At 36.6% G+C, this 18,820-nt stretch overlaps 1 protein-coding gene and 1 non-coding gene across 4 annotated transcripts in view; one reads left to right on the top strand and one right to left on the bottom strand.

Annotated features, from left to right (window-relative positions):
• The window catches only part of UVRAG (UV radiation resistance associated), a 309,203-nt gene that overhangs the window by 152,439 nt on the left and 137,944 nt on the right, over positions 1–18,820 (top strand). The window lies entirely within an intron of this gene.
• TRNAC-GCA (transfer RNA cysteine (anticodon GCA)) lies at positions 4,472–4,543 on the bottom strand. The gene has a single exon. It is a non-coding gene; the product is annotated as a tRNA-Cys (tRNA).

Raw genomic sequence — 18,820 nt, 5'->3', positions numbered from 1 at the left:
GCTCTTGAGCCAAACAGCCAAGCTATGAATGCAAAGAAAAGTTCTTAAAGGAAATTAAAAGTTCTGCTTTATTGAGTACATGGATGATAAAAAGTTAAATAGCTGTATTGCTGATATAAAGAAAGTTTTAGACTAATGTCTGCATAGAAGGTCAAATCAGTCACAAAATTCAGTTAAGCCAGAGCCTAATCCAGAGGAGGCCTCTAACTCCCTTCAATTCTGTGAGGGCTGAGAGAGGTGAGGAAGCTGCAGAAGAAATGTTTGATGCTAATAGAGATTATTCCATTAAGTTAAGGGAAGAGACTGTCTCCGAAATAAAAAAGTGCAAGGTGAAACAGCGAGTACCGATGTAGAAGCTACAGCAAGTTATCCAGAAGATTTAGTTAGATAACAAATGAAGGTGGCTACACTAAACCGCAGATTTTAGTGAAAACAAAGCATCCATATATGGGAATAAAATGCCTTCTAGGATTTTCATAGCTAAAGAGAAATCAATGCCTAGCTTTAAAGAACAGGCTGACTCTCTTGTTAGGAGCTAACACAGCTGGTGACTTTAAGTCAAAGCCAGTGCTCATTTACCATTCTCTTAAGTTCAAACTACCGCACAATTGCACTCATCTCACACACTAGTAAAGTAATGCTCAAAATTCTCCAAGCCAGGCTTCAACAATACGTGAACCGTGAACTTCCAGATGTTCAAGCTGGTTTTAGAAAAGGCAGAGAAACCAGGGATCAAATTGCCAACATCCGCTGGATCATTGAAAAAGCAAGAGTTCCAGAAAAAAACATCTATTTCTGCTTTATTGACCATGCCAAAGCCTTTGACTGTGTGGATCACAATAAACTGTGGAAAATTCTGAAAGAGATGGGAATATCAGACCACCTGATCTGCCTCTTGAGAAATCTGCATGCAGGTCAGGAAGCAACAGTTAGAACTGGACATGGAACAGCAGACTGGTTCCAAATAGGAGAAGGAGTGCGTCAAGGCTGTATATTGTCACCCTGCTCATTTAACTTACATGCAGAGTACCTCATGAGAAATGCTGGGCTGGAGGAAGCACAAACTGGAATCAAGATTGCTGAGAGAAATATCAGTAACTTCAGGTATGCAGATGACACCACCCTTCTGGCAGAAAATGAAGAAGAACTAAACAGCCTCTTGATGAAAGTGAAAGAGGAGAGTGAAAAAGTTGCCTTAAAGCTCAACAATCAAAAAACAAAGATCATGGTATCCAGTCCCATCACTTCATGGCAAATAGATGGAGAAACAGTGGCAGACATTATTTTGGGGGGGCTCCAAAATCACTGCGGATGGTGACTGCAGCCATGAAAGAAAGACATGCTTACTCCTTGGAAGGAAAGTCATGACCAACCTAGACAGCATATTAAAAAGCAGAGACATTACTTTGCCAACAAAGGTCTGTCTAGTCAAGGCTATGGGTTTTTCCATTAGTCATGTATGGATGTGAGAGTTGGACTATAAAGAAAGCTGAGCACAGTAGAATTGATGCTTTTGAACTGTGGTGTTGGAGACGACTCTTGAGAGTCCCTTGGACTGCAAGGAGATCCATCCAGTCCATTCTAAAGGAAATAGTCCTGAATGTTCATTGGAGGGACTGATGCTGAAGCTGAAACTCCAGTACTTTGGCCACCTGATGCGAAAAGCTGACTCATTTGAAAAGACCCTGATGCTGGGAAAGATTGAGGGCAGGAGGAGAAGGGGACAACAGAGAATGAGATGGTTGGATGGCATCACTGACTCAATGGACCTGAGTTTGAGTAAACTCCAGAAGTTGGTGATGGATAGGGAGGCCTGGCGTGCTGCAGTCCATGGGGTTTGCAAAGAATCAGACACGACTGAGCATCTGAACTAAACTGAACTGAAATCCTAGAACCCTTAAGAATTATACTAAATCTACTCTGCCTGTGCTGTATAAATGGAAAAAGAAAGCCTGGAAGACAGCACATACCTCTGTTTACAACATAGCTTACTGAATATTTTATGCCCACCATTGAGCTCTATTACTTTGGAGAGGAGATTACTTTCAAAATATTACTGCTCATTGATAGTACATGGTCACAGGAGAGCTCTGCAGATGTGGTGGAAATAGCCAGAGAACTTGAATTAGAAGTGAAGGCTGAAGATGTGATTGAATTGCTACAAGCTCATGATAAAACTTAGATAAGGTGTTACTTTTTATAGATGGGCCAAGAAAGTGGTTTCTTGAGATGGAAACTGCTCCTGGTGAAGATGCTGTGAAGATTGTTGAAATGACAACAAAGAACTTAAAATATTACGTAAACTTAGTTGATAAAGCAGCAAGGTTTGTTTCCCTTCTCTCAGAAACCACTGTCCTGGGCTGCCTATTATCCAGAATCTAAAAGTTGCTGCATATACTTCTGTATGATTTTTATTTTAGTTGTTTACAGTGGGAGGGTAAATCTGATACATGTTAATCCATCATTCAGAAACAATAGTCTTTTTCCTGTGCTTTCTCACCTCTTTGCTTGTGGTTATGAGAATGTTGCTTTTCTCTGCTTGGTTCAGTTATTTTGTTTCTTCAAAGACATACTTAAATATGACCTCTCTTTTGAGGCTTTTTTCTGCCTCTTCCAGAAATGTCTTTATCCCTCTTCTGTATCCCCATAGTATTTTTGATGTTGCCTTATTTTACCAATTAGTTGGTTTGAACTTTGAGGACGGAAACTTGTCATTTTTATATTAGCTTCCTTCTTACTGCCTAGGTTAGTGCTTTATATGGCACCCAGGGAGCCTTAGCATAGAGTGAGGTTCTGAGGGGCTCGTGTCTAGGTCATGTGCATTACATATAGGACATGAATTCTCTGCCCTTAGTTTATCTGCATTGCATCATTTTTTTTGGCTTCCTGTTTGTCTTCAGTGTATTTCAGACCATTGAGATTAATAGATAAATGAAATGAAATGGCAAACAAAATCTCCTATATTGGGAATGTATTTGGAATGTGAATAAAATAGGCCATAGCTAACAAGTTTTAAATTTTTGAACTATATAAAATACATGCTGGGGCAAAGAATAATCTTGAAACTATGATTTTACTTTATTTCAGTAATTTTAGAAAAGTATAGTTTAAATTTAGAGGCATAGACTTTGATTCAAGGTTCCTTGATGTATGTCTGGCTCATTATTTGCCAGCTATATACCCTTATCCAGTTACTTGGCTTCATCTGTAAAATGAAATTAATAATAATACTTATAACTATGTCAGTACCCTGCTGAGTTTTAACAGGCTTCTAAGTTCTGCTGATTTTGTTGGTCTGTGGAACACATTTTGTGTAGCAAGGATGTGTATGATGATCAGATGAGTTGTAAAACTGAAATGATTTTAAGAAAATATGAACACGGTGCTTTCTGTCTTAATTCCTGTATCTCACCTTGTTGAATATCTGTACCATTTAAAATTAAGTCTTTCCTGACTGAAGATGGCTCCTACGATCCATCTCAGTCTCAATGCTTTAGCCACATACAAGTTCTTTTAGAACTAAAAGAAACTAAAATTTGCTTTAGTCTGTCTCACCAGCATTCAGGCTTCTGTTAACTGTTGCTTCTTCCAGGAGCTCTTCACCGGCCCGCTTCTCCTTCCCCCTTTACCCGCTCGGTTAGATGCACTGCTGTGTGTTTCTGTAGCGCCTGTGCTTTTCCATTATAGCATTGTACATAATTGCTAGTTTGTCTCCCTCTCAACTGTAAGATTTCTAAGGGTAGGGGTTGTGCCTGGGACAGAGTAGCATTCAGTAAATATCTGCTGAAGGATTGAATCATAGTTAAAGTTATCAGTCTAATGTTATCAGCATCAGAGCTAAAAAACAAGGACTTCTGTAGCTTCTAGCTTAGCATTCATTTGGGAAAACTGATATTTTCCTGAGAAATACTGTAGAAGAATTGTATATTCTTTGACAATGGTTGTCAGAACTATCTGCATTCCAGTACAGGTTTCATATTGACGTTTATACCTGAAAGTCTGGGCTACTGCCATTTAAAATCATGAGATGTTATGATCAAGGCCCATTTCTATTAGCGTGTCTGTTAGAATGACTCCAAATATGTTGTGTACATACAAGATCTATTTTAAGAGGTCTAATCTATGAAAAGACTTTTTTTTTTTTGGTGCTTTGAAAGTACTGTCAACTATTATAATACTCAAATTGCCTGCTACCTGTAGCATGTAGTCTACATATCTTTTTCAATATCATCAGTTTTTAAAATGAAAACACTCTAGGATTTTAGAGGGGTTAGGAACTTTTGCCTTTTTCTAATAAGAGAAGCAAAAATAATGATAACTACAGTATTTCATTTACCATGTGAAAGTGATAGTTGCTCAGTCGTGTCCAACTCTGTATGACCCCATGAACTATAGCCCGCTAGTCTTCTCTGTCCATGGGATTCTCCAGGTAAGAATACTGGAGTGAATTGCCATGCCCTTCTTCAGGATCTTCCCAACCCAGGGATCGAACCTGGGTCTCCTGCTTTGCAGGCAGGTTCTTTACCATCTGAGCCACCTAGGAAGCCCAGGTTACCATACTTGTCACTTCATAGATATGAGTCATTTAATCACCACAGTAACTTTATTAGGTAGGTACAGTTATTATTTACATTTATAGTTGAGGAATCATGGTCAGAAACGTTAAATACCTTACTGAAGTTCTCAACTGACATATGATATGATTAAACTCTTTCTGTTAATTCCAAAACTTAATCACAGGTTGATACTGCCTTTTATCAGTAATAGGATGTGTAAAGTCCATGGAATTTATATTATTCTGGCATATGGTAAAAAGATAGGGAGATATAGTTTTTCACTTGTGTTCCCAGTTGTATTTTTCCCTTTTATTCTGATAGAAGTCCTATCACCAGCCTTGAAGCAGGTGAACTTCTAAACAGTGACTTCTATCCCATTTAAAAGACTGAGGTGTAATAATACCAATACAATATTTTAACATATATATATGGAATTTAGAAAGTAATGACAACCCCATATGCAAGACAGCAAAAGAGACAGAGATGTAAAGAACAGACATTTGGACCATGTTGGAGAAGGCAAGGGTGGGACGTGTGAGAGAATAGCATTGAAACATGTATATTACCATATGTAAAATAGATGACCAGTGCAAATTCAATGCATGAAGCAGGGCACCCAAAGCTGGTGCTCTGGGACAACCCAGACGGATGGGGTGGAGAGGGAGGTGGGAGGGGGGTTCAGTATGGGGGACACATGTTCACCCATGGCTAATTCATGTCAATGTATGGCAAAAATCACCACAATGTTGTAAAGTAATTAGCCTCTAATTAAAATTAATTAATTAAAAGAAAAAGACTGAGGTGCAATGATAATCGCTAATATTTGTAGAATGCTTTGCTAGTGCCAGGCAGTGTCATGTGTTTTCCATTCTTTATCTCATTTTGTTCTTATTACTAATTGTCCTATGAATTAAAGGCATTGTTATTTATATCCACCTATTAATAAAGATATCATATATGTTATTATCAAATTTATAGATGAGGAAACAGTTTCAGAAGCCCAAAGCCACGTAGCAAGTTATGACAGAGCCTGTGTTCAGAGATACTGATGCCAAACAGTGCTACAAAGGAAGATTGTAAGATTTTGTAGATACCCATTTTGACTCTGAGAGTGAAGTCATAGTCAGCACATTCTTATATCTCCATTTTATCATAGAAAGAAAGGATGGTAATGTTCAAGTTAAATATGGATTTGCCAGAATGGTTCAGAATTACTGGTTTTGAATACTGACTTTGTACTTCAGCTTTCTTCCCACTTTCATGTATGTTTTTGGAGATGAGTATTATTTTGTATTACTCTGAACTCTTAGAATCGTTGGCAGGTTAGAATCTAATGTTGACACTTTGGGCTCAAGTTTAAGAGGAGAATTAGTACTGTTGTTGGCTGTACTTTTCTGCCATTGGGAATCTTTGTAGACTGGTGGTGAGACCTGAGGGATTGGAAAGAAAGGTTGACTAGATACAGGTAACCATATTCAGGTACCAGTAGACCCTAATCTAGTTGCTGGGGACCCCTGTTTTTATAGTGATTGTGCTAGGTTACCAGAGATATACTCTATTAAAAGTTCATTTGTGTTGAACATCATTCTTGAACATCATGTACACATACATGAACGTACTATTTAATGAATATTGAGCCATGTTAAGATATTTTAGAAGCACTTGACCTGTCTGTATTGGTAACATGAAGGGGAAAATTGTGTTTGTCACTGTTTGCAGCTTTGATTTAATGTGTTTGCTAGCCAGTAGTGAAATAATTTGCTACTTAAAATAGTACTGGTGGCTTCTTACATTACATGGCTTCTTTTTGATACTTGGTGCTTAATCTTCGTACTTGGTTCTCAGCCCAAAAGCTCAGTTAGGATACAGAGTCAGTAATATATGACAATTTGTCTTTGCTACTGATTTTTCTGAATGACCATAAAGGAGTTAATTAATTTCTGCATCTTTTTATACATCTGTGCAAGAAGGATAGCAGATCATAGTGGTGTCATAGGGTTTGATTTGTATGCACATTTGGAAGAAGCTAATGCCTGTTTTATATATGTATGTATGTATTGTGTTTTGCAAATATTGATTGCAGCTGAATGATTTATGCAAAGAGACAACAAAAAGATAATTTCTGTCCAATGTTCCTGACTTGCTGGGTGGCCACATAACTCTGAGGGGACTCGTTAATCCGCACTTAGAAGTTTCCCCTTCCCATTCCTGGAAGGCAGTGTTTCTCAACTTGCGGTCCACAGTAACTTCCAGCTGGGTCAGGAACTGATCTTTTCAACATTAATGGTTGTTAATGTATATATTTTCATTTCCAGCAGATATTTAGTTACACTGTTTAATTAAAAAAAAGAAAAGCAGATTTCTCCTCAGCGTTTCAATAAAGATAACCTTCCCATTAACTAATTATATGTTGGTTTATAGGGTCTTTTGCTCTGATTTAGCCCTCAAATCTTTGAGATAAGAAACAACACTTGACCTACATTAATTTCCTTGAAATTTGGTTTAGGAAATGGTTTGAAACATCGGTCTTAAGGAAATGTTTTCAGTAGAACTGAAACACAATTATACTTGTTGATAAAATTTGAGAGCTCTTCATTGGTGCCTGGAGAGTGATATTAACTTTACAAAAGCAGAATTCCTTAACTGGGGGCTTCCCTGGTAGCTCAGACAGTAAAGAATCTGCCTGTGATGCAGGAGACCTAGGTTCGATCCCTGGGTCGGGAAGGTCCCCTGGAGAAGCGAATGGCTACTTAGTCCAGTATTCTTGCCTGGAGAATTCCATGGACAGAGGAGCGTGGCAGGCTACAGTCCATGGGGTTGCAAAGAGTCCACATGATTAAGTAACTAATACTTTCCCATAATCCTTGTAATAACAGACTGCTTTTTAATCCAATTAGTTTCTTTATATTAACAATAACATATATGTAACACTATATTATACTTAAGAACCTTATACATGGATGGTTATATTTGGTCCTTAAAGTTCCCTGGCAAGTATTGTTACTTCATTTCATAAGATGCTGAGAAAGCAAGAGGCTTAGCGAGGTACAAACAGGAGAAGAGTTTTCAAATGTAGATGCATACCCTTCATCTCCAGATTCTTGCTTTTCTTACCATTCCATGCTATCTAAAACCTTGTAAAATCTGACTCCTACACAATCCTGTGAAGCAGGTAATTTTTATTAAAATCCGTGTAACATGCCAGAGGTTTTTTCACTTACAGTATTATCTTTTAATTCTTAAAATAATACTAAGAGATAATAATTTTTACTCCCTTTTTCAAATGAGAAAAGCTGGGGCTTAGAGACATTTCCCAAGGTGGCATGGATAAATAACAGATCCAGATTCAAATTTAGATTTATATCATCCAAAGCCTGTCTTGTTTCTAGTAAATATTAATATCATTGTTGCTTCCTCTGGTATATGTCTAACAGATAAACTGACTGATAATTTGCTAGTTTTTCATCTGACCTGTGGACTATTAGATGGAGAACTTTGTTCTGCTATATTCCTTTTTATTACAGGATGAGTGAAGTGAGTTTTCCCCAAAGATTTCTTGGATTTGATTGTATCTTAATTAACTAAGAGATCTGGGTGAAAGTTCTGCCAGTCTCTCAGTATGTCCTTAGGCAAGTCATCCAACTTTGGGCGGAGGGGCTTATTTCCTTTTCACAGACAAACAAACTTTTGAATTATATAGTCAAGATTTCTTACATCTCAGAGATTCTAGTTATTTTAGGAGATAGAATTGGCAGAAAGGTTAGAGATTTATTCATCTTTTTTGATGAATCTCTTTATTTTTTGGAGTTTTATGCTAATGATATATTTCCCAGCAATAAAAGATGGGAGGGGGGAAAGATTCTCTGACCTACGTGTTTCTGTAGATGTCATTTGTTAACTGAAAAGCCTTCTGGTGGGAATGACCTATTGGAGTTCTCTAATTAGCGATCCTCCTCTATTTTACAGTCTTTAATATGTTTTGATAAGCAAGAACCAAAAACACATTCTTAAGTGACATTGTGTGTAGAAGAGATCAGAAATGTCAGATTTCATTGTTCAGATCTGGAAAAAAATTCCTCTTGGTAATTGTAGTTAATAAAAAAAGTTTTGATCTTTTATTGCCAAAATAAATGATTTATATGAAGTTTTCTATCAATTATAATTTCTTATCATTTTGCAAGAAATTTGAGTAATTAGTGTTATATATATGTGTATGTGTGCATTTCAGTTCAGTTGCTCAGTCATGTTCGACTCTTTGTGATCCCATGGACTGCAGCATGCCAGGCTTCCCTGTCCATCACCAGGTCTCGGAGTTTACTCAAATTCATGTCCATCATATCGGTGATGCCATCCAACCATCTCATCCTCTGTTGTCCCCTTCTCCTCCCCCTGCCTTCAGTCTTTCCCAGCATCAAGGTCTTTTCCAAGGAGTCAGTTCTCATCAGGTGGCCAAAATATTGGAGTTTCAGCTTCAGCATCAGTCCTTCCAGTGAATATTCAGTACTGATTTCCTTTCGGATGGACTGGTTGGATCTCCTGACAGTCCAAGGGGCTCTCAAGAGTCTTCAACACCACAGTTCAAAAGCATCAATTCTTTGTTGCTCAGCTTTCTTTATAGTCCAACTCTCACATCCATACATGACTATTATATGTTTAAACTATTAAAATGTTTAATTAACTTCTGCTTGGTCAGTGAATCATTTGGCCTGCATCTCAGATAAAAGAAGAATCCCACAGTATATTTGCTTTTTAAAATATATCTATGTATTATTTATTTTTGGTTGTGTCAGGTCTTGGCTGTGGCATGTGGTATTTTTTATCTTTATTGAATCATGCAGGATCTTATGGCACATGGACTTCCTTGGCTTGTCCTTATTCCTTGGAATAAGATCCCACACAACTAAACCCACAGCATGTGGGATCCTAGTTCTCCAACCAGGGATTGAACTAGTGTCCCCTGCATTGGAAGGCAGATTCTCAACCACTAGGCCAATAGGGAAGTCCCCCCACAGTATGTTTAAATTGGTGCCTTAGCTTCCATCAAAAGGTCATAGATTTCCATTTGAATCTACAAAGACATTATTAAGCATTGTGTAACAGTTTTCTCCTCTTAGGTCATAAGGTCACAAATTGAAAAATGGCTTCTCACAAACTTTGTAATTCATAATATGTTTATTAGAAATGATGGCAAAATTTAAATTTTATCCGTCTGTGTGTATGTTCTGATTTCCTATAGCCATCTGACAGAAATTCCTAAACAAATTTCCTTCAAAATGAATAACTGCCTTTCAGAATTTTTTGGACCCAAAGGCAGTTTTCCCAGGATTTATTCAAGTTTCTTTATTTTTAGTCATTGGCATTGTATGTAGCTTGTGAAAGGCAATAAAAGACAAACAACTTGGCGGTGGGGAGGAAAAAGGTGGATTCTTAGTAAACCTCAGATTTTCTTTTCAGAATGATTCATTTTCCATATATTTGTAATGATTTATTTCAGTAATGTCTTAATTGGATTGTAAGGAAGTCAAACTAGCATGTTTTAATCTCCCCCTCTGCAATAGAAGATGTAGATGTTTAGAAGTAAGCCACTTGACAGAATTTTGTTTTGGTTTGTCATCATTTTTTCTCTATTTACTCCTCAAAAGCATTGGAAATGGCATTTACAAAAAATACATTTACAATTAGATGTTTCAACACAGAAGTAAAAGGAGATCCATCACAGGGCATGTAAAGGACGTGGAAAGAGCATTGAGTATGTGTGGATGTACATGTCTACTTTTGTCAGTTTTTAAATTATTTTTGGAGCCACCAAAGAAGCCAGGCATTATGTAAGATGTTGGAAACAGAAGGATAGATGTGATGGTTACGTGACAGAAATATGTAGAGAATACTGTAGGAACACAGATGATGAGCATCTGAAAACCAGAACTCCATGTAAGGCGGGGGTGACACTTGAGCTGATAACTGGGGGGAGAAGGTGAGACTTCCCAGGTAGAGGCAACAGTTACACAGAGGCATGGAAGTTGATTAGAGAATTTCAGGTAATTCCATAAAGCTTCAGCTAATCTTTGAGTACAGGTTCCTAGGAGAGGCTGAAGAGGCAAAAAATGACATAAAAGGAAGTTATGTCAAAAAACTTGGAGATCTGTTGAAATAACTTAAGCAAATTTCTCAAAGACAAAAAAGTAAACAAGTCTATTGATGACTGTTACACAGAATAGAGATTAGGTGTATGTTTTAGAAAGTTCTCTTTGAAGAGTTATGGGTAAGGAATTCTCATAATGGAAATTATTACAGTAATCTAAGCAGTACATAATTAAAATCTAAACAGTTTGGAAATATAAAGGGAGGACGGAATGTGTGGGTTCAAAAGATGTTTAATGATGGACTCTACTGTTGATGATTTAGTGGATTGGAGGAGAGAGGGAAAGAGAAAGATTTAGATATTTTCCAATTTCTGATTTGGACAGCTGGCCAGGTAAATAAACCATTCATCAAAACAAGTACTGGAGAGAAGCAGATATTGGGAGAAAGGGTAAGATTTAAGACTTCCGGTTTTGGACAGTTACTTAGTGGGTAAGATGATAAATAAGAAACCAACAAGTAAAGTAAATATCAGGTAGTGAGAAGGATTCTAAACAAGCTGTGGTGATAGAAGAGAACTTTGGGAGTCCGTTTTTACAAAGATTGCTCAGGGAAGAATTGCTTGAGGAGCTCCGTTTCACAAGATAAGAATTCCAGCAATGGGATCGGCAAGTGAAAGGCTTGGACATAGGAAGTGCCTGTACTATAGAATAGAGGGGAGGCCACTGTTGCTGGAAAATAATTTACTAGGAAGAGAGTAGCATGACATGGGGGTGGAAAAGAAGAAATTCGAAGTGTAAGTGAAGATATTTCCCTTATCCACTGTCTAGGAGGAGAAGGCTAAGAAAATGGCATAGAGGCCACTGAGTTTCATATTGGGTTGTATGTAGGATTATAGAGAAATTTTTCTATTATTTCCGGGTTTATGAGGTAAGGTAGTTAATATATAGGATTTAGAGGAGTTGTAAGGATTTGGGTAATGTATGGAGTAGTGATCTCCAAGAGTGAGAAAGCACATTAAGGAGGAAGTTGTAACAGAGTCATTGGACGCTGTGCCTGATTGTGCTCTGTGATGATTGTTTTTAAGTAAAATCAGTCAAGCTGGTTGTATGCTTTATCTACTTGGAGCTTCCTGGGGACAGGTTGAGAGAATACAAGTATTCAGTATTAAGTAATATTTTACAGATTTAATATTCCTCCATTTTACAGATGAGGAAAATGAACCTCAGAGAAGTTAGCACTTGTTTATAGAGTCCTGAAAGTAAAATTTAACCCAGATTTTTCGTATTCCTAAGCCCACAGACTTTCCAGTATAGTACACAGCTTCCCATAGGATCTGCCTATTGTTTTTTTTTTTTTCCATTGAAAAGTGATATTTTATTTATTTATTTTTTTGCCTATTGTTTTTAAGCATTAAATTAGCTCTGACCTTCTTAGCTATTAAGCCAGTTGTGTAGAGTTATGAAAGGTATCAGTTGCTTCCTATTGCCTGTTACAAGGAAGTATATCAGTTCTTTAGGGAGAAAAAAAATCTTTTCTGGGCACTAAATTCCAATAGGAATTTAGCATCCAGTGTCTTATGTGCTAGATATTAAATATCATAATGAATATAAATATAAATATCATAATGAAATGACAGTCAATTGCAATTTTGCAAAAGTTACAGCAAGAAGTATCTATTAACCCTTGAGAAGGGCAGCATCATAAATCATAGTACAGAAAAGGCACTTCGGGAGAAAAACTAAAATAGTTTTAAGTATATTGCTTTTTGGTCATCTGCCTCGATGTAGAAAACTCATAAGAATGACAGTTTATTGATTTTAACTGTAATTTTGACAGGAGCTGGCCACTAGCCAGTCTGAGACCAAATTCTCTGGTGAGAGAGAGCCTAAAGAGTCTGTGTTTTGTTTTTTGATTGAATCAAGATTCATATTCTTTAGCTATTCATTTTATAGGAGACAGCATTGACATTTGGTTATTAAAATTAAAGTGCTTGATTTGAGTTCTTGCTGAACAGAGAGGCCATAGTGTATGCATGCATAGGGTCAAGGGTTTCAAAAAGCAGTTTTGAAATGTGATAAACCAAGCCATGCATTTGCTTTCTCTCCCTCTCAATGACTTATTGATATGATGATAATGATACATGCATAAAAATAAGTTCTTGATGATGGTGAAAATGAAAGAGCATACTGTTGGAATAGCAAAGAGTTTTGACATAATTTTCAGATACACAAAGTACAATTGTATTGATGAGTAACCTAGAGTAGAGGAAAACTGCAGGCTGGAACACAAATGGAAAAGGTTGCAGTTGGGAGTTTCTGGAAAGGCAGTGAGAACTCTCAGGTGCCTCAACTTGCAACTCCCAAGTATGGAAATCAGAAATAATGGAGTAGTAATTAGGGTAACAGCCTACTGGCTCATTTTCTTTCTTTGTGAATTTGGAGTAACTTCCTATAACATTTACTCCAACTACTTTTTAACATAATGGATTCCTGACCTGGTTAGGTCCCATGGTATGAGATTTTGGGATAGAAAAGTAGAGCAAAGCCTGACTGTGAAATTTTACAGCCAACCCAGAGGGAAAAGAAAAGCAGCTCTACTTAAGGCTGGAATACCCTACAGTAACAATCCCAAAGTAAAGTTCTCCTTATTTGATAGTTGCAGTGGTTTAAGGTGAAAGGTACTACCTTCTCTCAGCATATATACCCTGAAGGAAAACTAATTGTTAGCAGGACCTGCCCACTTAGGCTGAGCTGCCATTCAGAGGTGAAGTCTTTTATGTAAATAAGTCCTTATAGCTTCAAAGGAAACCTACTCTATTTCTTGTTGCTAACCAATCTAATCACTTATTCATGGATTTAAAGGGTAAATTAAAGGACCTCAGATATTTGAGGAAGACACTGTGAATAAGACCAGGTTGAACAAACAGAATACAGAATAACTGACCTCAAAGAAACAGAAAATAAAAAGAATAGAGCTTTAAATAAACTTCATATCCTCAGATTTGACTTCCAGCCTCCGTTTGGGAAGTATAAAGAGGGAAGGGACATCACTTCCATCCTAACAACAACAGAAAACTTGATGATGTACAGAATTGTAACTTTTTTTTTTAATCTATCCAAGTACTAAGATTTCAAGGCAGTCAGTCCCTAGGGGAGGGCCAGAATCAGTGAGAAGGCCCTCCCCAGGAACACAGAGTATGGCCTGGCTTGACCAGAGTGCTAGAGGAACTCCCTCCCTTCCTCCCCAGCCAATCTTAGAATGCACAGCGTAACAAGCCACTGTAGTTTACCACTTGAGGAGAGACGAGAACATGGTGAGGCACCCTTACTTAGGTGCTGATCCCAGGGAGTACCTCAATCTGTGAATAGTACGTACTATTGAGAAAAGGACTATGTCAGACCACCTTCACCACTACCACCAGTGCCGCCACCACCCCCAAAAGGGAAGCATTAGAGGAAGTTTGAAGAATGTCATGCACTGAAGGTAATCATGTCAGCAACAGAACTCAGATCCAGCTCAATTCCTGATTGAATTGGTTCAACCCTCCAAATTAACAGAAGAATAAGCATGTTCTTTTTGTTCTCTGATGCCCTGCAAATAATGTTCAATATTAAATTTAAAATTTTGAGACAAAAAAGCAAAACAAAAATCCCTCACTACCACTACCACCACCACTACAAACAACAAAATGTTGACAGGAGAAGAGATGTACAGAAAAAAGACTCAGAGGTGACTTAGGTGATGGAACTATCAGAAAGAGTATTTAAAATAAATATAGTTACTCTGCTTCAGAATTTTGTGGAAAGGTAGATAATGTAGAAGAACAGATGGTAAATTTCAGCTGAGAGGTGGTGGAAACTCTAAGAAACAGTCTAACGAATAGGCTATAAACTGAAAACAACACCGATAAAGGATGCCTTTGACAGACTCATTGGTAGATTCAACACAACTGATGAAAGAATCATTAAATTTGAAGATAGGTCAATAGAAATTACCTAACCTGAAGTACAAAGAGATTCTTTCACATCGAACTAAATTATTTCATTATCAGTGGTCTTATACTTTAAGGAATAATAAAAGCACTTCTTCAGCAGAAGAAATATAACACCATACAGAAACTTGGCTCTACACACAAAAATTGAGAGATCCAGAAATGGTTGAAAGGAAGATATTATATAAAGACATTTTCTTTTTAGTTTTAATTTATTTTTAATTGAAGGATTATTGCTTTACAGTATTATGTAGGTTTCTATCCAACATCAACGTGAATAGGTCTACCCAAGTCTCCTCCCAACTTGAACATCCCTCCCACTTCCCCCTCATCCCGCCACTCTAGGTTGTCACTGAGCCCAGACTTGAGTTCCCAGAGTCATACTGTAAATTTCCATTGGCTGTCTATTTTACATATGGTAATGTATGTTACCATGTTACTCTGTCCATACATCTCACCCTCTCCTTCCGTCCTCCCTCCCCTAGCCATGTCCATAAAATCTGTTCTCAATGTTTGTGTCTCCATTGCTGCTCTGCAGATAGGTTCATCAGTTTTTCTTATTTTTAGTTTCTCTAGAAGTCTATTGATTTTCTAATGCAACAGCAATGTTTTGGGGTTTGTAACAAGCATAAAGTAAAATTTATGAAGTATTTTAAGAATGGAGAAGAGAAGAGGTGGGAGTGTACTGTTTTCAGGATTTTATACTCTACATGAGGTGGTTTAATCTTATTTGAAGGTAGACTGTTATTTATTAAAGTTATATATTGTAAACTCTGGGACAACCACTAGGAATTTTAGGGGGAGGTAAGAGTAAGCCAATAATGAAGAAAGAGGGAATAAAAAAATAATCCAAAAGCAAAAAGAGGGATAAAGAAACAAAGAATAAGTGAACATCAAGGAACACATCAAGAAAACAGCTAACAAAATGGTAGTTTTTAACCTAAATGTATCAGTGATTATATTAAGTGTACATGTTCTAAATACCACAATTAAGATTATTCAGATATTATAAAGATTAAAAAAAGACCCAACTAAATGCTATCTACAAGAAGAACACTTTTAATATAAAGTAATAGATAAAGTAAAAGAATAAAAAAGTACACTATGCCAATACCAACCAAAAGCAAGCCAAAGTGATTCCATTAATATCAGGCAAGGTTGACTTCAGAACAATGCATATTGCTTGCAATAAAAAGGGATATTAAACTATGGTGCAGAGGCTAGTTCATGAAAGGATAAAGCAATTCTAGATATGTATGAATATAACAACAGAGCTTATATATATATAAAGCAAAAACTGAAAGGAGATACAGCTAAATACACAGTTGTAGTTGGTAACCATAACACTCATTTCTCAGTAATTTTATGTACCAAGTAGAGAATCAGTGAGGATAAACGACATTAATAACATAATAAACTAACTTGGCCTAATCAAGCAGAATATACTTTTTTTCCCCCAAGTACTTACAGGATATTTAGTTAGCCAGATTTGGTGTCATAAATAAATACAAATAATCAAAATAATACAAAGTATTGTGTATCATCATACATATACATATCGTGGGTCAAAGCAGAAATAACAAGGAAAATTGGAAAATACTTTTTTCTGAATGAAAATATATCAATATCTGAAAGGATGCTAGCTTAGAGGAAATTTATACCATTTGATGCAATTCATGGGGTCACAAAGAGTCGGACACGACTGAGCGACTGAACTGAACTGAACTGACTGATACCATTTGATACTTATAATAGAAAAGAAAGTCCTTCATTTAGTAACTTAAGCTTACATCTTAACTAGAAAAGAAAAGCAAATTAAACCCAAATCAAGCAGAAGGAAGGAAATAATTAAGGTCAGAAATCAATGAACTTGAAAACAAAAGAGTAGAGAATGTCAATGAAATTAAAAGGTGTTCTTTGAAAAAATCAATATATTTGATAAACCTCTAGCCAGACTGACCAAGTAAAAAGAGAGAAAGCATGAATTAACAGTATCAGGAATGAGAGAGGGAATATCACTACAGATCCTACAGCAATTAAAATGATAATAAGTAAGGTAATGTTTTGACTAACATGATCACACTACATCAGAAGGGCACTCGAGCAAGACTTATCAAATCTGGTACCACTTGAGCACCAAAATAATTAAATACAATAATGAATTACAAATCTTTGAAAAATAAAAGAGAATTCATGGTTCCATATTGATAATAGATAGCTAATGGAGAAAGAAGTCCTCTTGCTTAGAGAAGAATGTTGAATGCTAACTGATAAATATGGAGGGGGCACTGGAATTTGAATATCATTTTGCAACCATTGTCGTAAAGAATGATTCAAGTAGAAGATACCAGTCAATGCTGAATCTTGAGAAAATCAGATGAGAAGCAGGATATATCTGTGGTCTGAAAGATGGATATCATTGCTTCTTTATATGTAATATCCTTGGGAGGACACAACACCAGTTGTGTAGTATTCAGGCTGGTAATACATAACCTGAACAACATGTGAAGAGATTGAGCATGTTGTTGCCTCTTTGTTACTACTTCTTATGAAGTAACTCTTGGAACTTGGGTTGACTTTTCTGAGGTTCCAAGGTTAATATAAACACAAGACTATGCATAGCTATTAGTCATTGCCAAGCAAATATTTAGAGATACTTGGTTCTTCTCCACCTGAACCTAGCTAAGCCAGTCTCACTCAGTTTTGTTCCAGAGATCACAATGTAACCAATAAGAGGTGTATTACCTTTTAACAGAAAAATGTGGAGAGATGGTGCCTTAGACGGTACCTCTGAGTTTTAAAGCCTTAGTTCTTTTAAAGCCTGTGGAAAAGCCTTGTAGGAGACCTTTTTCTGGGTTTGGGTCTACTCTTCTTCTTTTTATTTGAAAATCATTTTGGACTTAAAGAAAACTGCAAGAATAAGAAGAGTACAGAGAACACCTATATTCTTCACCCAGATTTACCCATTGTTAACATTTTACCCATCTGTTAACATTTTAGCCATCTGTTAGCTGGCTAGTGTATTTTTAGATTTTATTTTCTTTGTTTTGCAAGTGTTTTTGTTTTCTTTTGGTCATGTAATATGTTCTAAAGACCTTCAAAGCTAAAGAGGGTGCATAACATTTGCATTTTCGAAGCCCAGATCTGTCTTGACCTTATTTGTGATTTCACTAGAATTGAGGCAACCTTTTATCTGGGATGAAGAATAAGATTGCAAATTTGGATAGTAGTGGAAGAATTCGTGTGCTTTCTGGAAAAAGTACATGGGGTGAGGGGTGGAAGTTGTCAATCTGAGTGTCTTCTGAAATTGTTGAGAGCGAAATCCGGGGAGGAATTATATTGGGGCTAAAGAAGATAAGTAGTATTTCTTAATTAAGTTCTATCTGGGGAGCAGAGTTAATAACTTACTGGTCATTAACATACAGTTGAGAGAGAAGAACAGGGTGCTTAGACATATGTTGATAAAATTACTTAGGTTGGTGATTTTAGTGCTCAAGTCCAAAATGTATTTTGATCAGTTAATCTACTTCTTGTTCCTCCCTAGAGGAGATGTACAGAAGAGTTTCGGCTACCATTTCCTGTTAATCACAGTTCTTGGAACTAAACTCCTTTTTAAGATCTATAACCTAGTATGTCAGAATCGAAGAATGTTTTTCTGTGCTATAGGACCTTTGGAATTTTCAGGCCGGGTTATCAAGAGCCTGAGTCGGGATCATTTTTTAGAGTAAGAAGATGTAAAAGGATTTTATGATCACATAAATGAAAATGGAGGTCCCAAAGTTACTATAAACACAAAAGACTAGGCATATATACACAAATATTAATCATTGCCATGCAGATACTTAGAGGAAATTAAATGTCCTGTAATGGAATTGAGGTATTGGACTATTAGTTAAAATGTAGACTGTTCTTTTAATTCACATCTATTGAGTTATATTTTACAAGCCATTAAACATGGTAACTCAGACTATCTGTCAACATGTAAAAAAGCTTGAGACATAATTTGGGAAAATCAGAATATATATTTCCTGCACACTATGATTATAACTAAAGCTATTTATATATACGAATAAAATGAATCATCATAAAAAAACTTAATTTATGAACTACTATATTGAAGTAGTCGATATGCAGGTAATTTTTCCTGCTCTGTTACTTTTATACTTTCAGCAATGTTCTGTATTATTCG

The sequence above is a fragment of the Muntiacus reevesi genome, chromosome 9, assembly GCF_963930625.1.
Source record: "Muntiacus reevesi chromosome 9, mMunRee1.1, whole genome shotgun sequence".
NCBI lineage: Eukaryota > Metazoa > Chordata > Mammalia > Artiodactyla > Cervidae > Muntiacus > Muntiacus reevesi.
This window is presented reverse-complemented; position numbering and strand designations above follow the sequence as displayed.